Below are 3,226 nucleotides of genomic sequence, written 5' to 3' on the forward strand. Positions count from 1 at the left end.
CTGCTTCTCTTCAATGCAATTTTAACTCGATGTTTCTCTTTTCTAACACACAATAGATTGTCTATTCCTTCTTCCACATGAGAGGCCTTCACAAAACTGGAGAAAAATCTTGCATTCTCCCTAAGTTTTTTCCAAGTTAAACTACCTCAATTTCTTCCTCTGAGCCTTCAGTTGCATTATTTTAAATCATCTTTCCATCTTGACATTTACAATATATCGGACACCCAGGAACAAGCACAATACTGAGGACCAGGCAGAATAGAGTGGATTATTCACCTTCCTCACTGACCCTGGAGTCAGGAGGACCTAAGTTTGAATCCCACCTCAGACACTTGACCCTTATTAGGTATGTGACCTTGGGCAAATCACTTAACCCTGATTGCCTTGAGTCCAGGGCCATCTCTAGTTGACCTGATTCATATCTGGCCACCAGATCCAAATGACTCTGGAGAAGAAAGTGAGGCTGGGGACTTAGCACAGCCACCCTTGCTCAAATCTAATTCATGTGCTTGTCATGGCATCACTTCCCTGCTGTCAAAATCATCTTCAAGAATAAAGATCAAAACATTATTTTTATTTTCATCCTTTACACTATGACTTTTTTTTAAAGCAACTTATAATTGGGACAGTCTTCTAGGCTGCCATGATCTTTTAAGAGCTCTTGCATATTCGCTTTCTTTTCACTTTTTTTGGGGGGGGCGTTTCCTCCCCCCCCTTCCTCCACCACTGCCCCTGTGGTAACTTAATTCAGTGCTGAAGACCGTGAGCTACTTGAGAACAGGGGCAGTGTCTGTCTTATCTCTCTAGTATTTACACTTAGCATTGTGCCTGTTACATAGTAGACACTTAATATATGTTACAGATTGACTTCTAGAATTGGCTTCAAATGGATACATTACATTGAAGAGATGTTGTTTGAAATACCTTTTATAGTTGCATCTGCAGCTTTGGACACTGAGTCTCACAATGGAGGTTAAAATTCATCTAAAATTTTTGGATCTCATTTTTTTAAATCTGGAAACTAAAACATATGTTGCTACTGAGAATGACAAATTAAGGTTAGTCAGAATAATTTGGTTCCATAGCTAGTTTCATTCCTTTGGCTCATGCCAAAAAAGTGGCTTTGCCTTCAGTAAAGATGAATTGGTAATACCTAAACTCATCAGTCATACTATCCCTTGCTGTGAATGAATTTCTCCCAGATCCTTTTGGTGGAAGCCTGTCTGATTGAGAAGGTGGTGGTGGGGAGCAATCAGTATAGTTGATTCCTGCTGTGGGAGGGAAAAGAGCTCAGGAAGGGAAGCGAAAGGCCCTAAAGTGTGCAATTTCATCTTCATAATTTTGTCTATCTGGTCCAGTTTCCTATAGATAGTTCACTCCCCAACACATACTCATGTAAGTGAATCTCTGGTTTCATTGTCTCATTTACCTTGTCACCTGCCTAAGAATCTTTGATCCAAAACCCTCAGCAAGGTTCTGTGGCATGAGCTGGACAGCCGGAGCTTCAGAGGTAAGAGAAGGGGACTTTAAGGCAGGCACTGGATACCTTGGATCCTTGTAATCTGCAGGGCTTGCACAACCTCTCGATTGCATGGTTACTGGCTTCAGTGCATCTGGGCTCCATTTCAATGCACATCTATGGAGACCATGTTACAACAAAAAAACAAACCACTGTAACTGCAAGTTACATTAGCAGCTTAAAAAAAACAAGTCAACACATTCGAAGTGTTCTGCTCAGGGGAGCCCCTCCCAGGGAGTCAGCTTTGGGCCGAGAGGGAGTTACTGTGCCTCCTCCTTGACTTCTTTTTTTTTCTGTTAAAAAAATTATTTACTCTGAAGTTATTCCCTGTCGATGGTACTTTTTTCCCCTCCAGAAGAAGGAATTCTTTCTAGGTCTTGAACCCATCATCTCAAGTTGGGACTGGATTTCCCAGAGATTCCCCATCAATGCTTCACTTTTTAAATGGATATAGGAGCAAGGTAACCTAGGTAATAACAACCCATAGAATCATGCATCTAGGAATGGAAGGGGACTTTAGGAGTCATCTAGTCTAGTCTCCCCAATTTGCTGGGTGGCAGAGAGGGTAAATGACTTACCTGAGGTCTTAGAGGTAGGGATCATGGAACCCATATCTTCTGACTCCCAAGACCCTAGGTTCATACAGTATGTTTGTCACAAGCACATCACTTCAGATTTTCTTGCTCTTTGGATACCTAATTGTTGCTTGAGATAGCCATTCATTCAGAGAGTTAATGCACCTTCCCAAATCAGGGACTTGGGGGAGAAACCTACTTTTATCCCATTAATAAATAATGAATTGCTCAAAGTTCCCATAACACAGTGCCCTTGTGTGAAGTGAGAGCAAAGAGTTCCCGAAATGCCAGGGAAGCAAGCCCAGGGTTACCTGTAGATTGGAGTCTTTTAAAAATAACCATCCTCCGTGTACACATATATTTCTCCTCAAACCCCATTTATGAAAATGAAAACTGGCAAGCCAAGAACACTATATTGAAGTAATATGAAGCTATGGGAGCATGGAAGGAACATTAAAACTTTCCAGAATGTTCCTGTTAGCTACTCAATTTAATCTTTTAAAAAAACCAATATTAGGTAGACTTTAGACATTTTACCGTTTCCTTTTTTTTCCAGTCCTTTACCTCTTTCTTCTTGCCTTAGAAATGCTCATATTTCCAGGGTGCAGAATATTGTAATGTTTCTTTTGTATTGTAAGCTTTCATTACCTTTGTTAAAAAAAAAGGTCAAACAAACCAAAAACCAAAACCCCACTCTTTCTACTACTTTAGTTTTATCTGAAGCAAGGTCCTTTGGATTCTTCTCCTGGTATTTTCCTTCTTACACTTAATTTCTCTCTTGTTTCCTCTTGTCTTCCTTGCTCCTTTCTGTCTTCTCAACTAATTGAAATGTCTTACCATCTCTTCTTATTTCTCCTGGCCTTTGGGGAGAGAGAGAGAACATTCTTTTTCAACTGTCATAACAGAACTTTAATGAAATTTGCCCCCAAGGCTTGTTTAATACAGTTCTATTCACAGAACAAATGGCTCTGCCTGCTCTGAAAGAAAACTAGGAATTATTTGAATGTGTGGGTGTGGGTGTGGGGTGTAAAGGGTGGTGGTGGGGGTGGAGGATTAGATGACCTCTTCAGGGCCTTTCCAACCATGAGATGCCATGATTCTATGAAGAGATGCACTTGGGTGTGGTGGATGA

The sequence above is a fragment of the Macrotis lagotis genome, chromosome 1, assembly GCF_037893015.1.
Source record: "Macrotis lagotis isolate mMagLag1 chromosome 1, bilby.v1.9.chrom.fasta, whole genome shotgun sequence".
In the NCBI taxonomy this organism is placed as follows: Eukaryota; Metazoa; Chordata; class Mammalia; order Peramelemorphia; family Peramelidae; genus Macrotis; species Macrotis lagotis.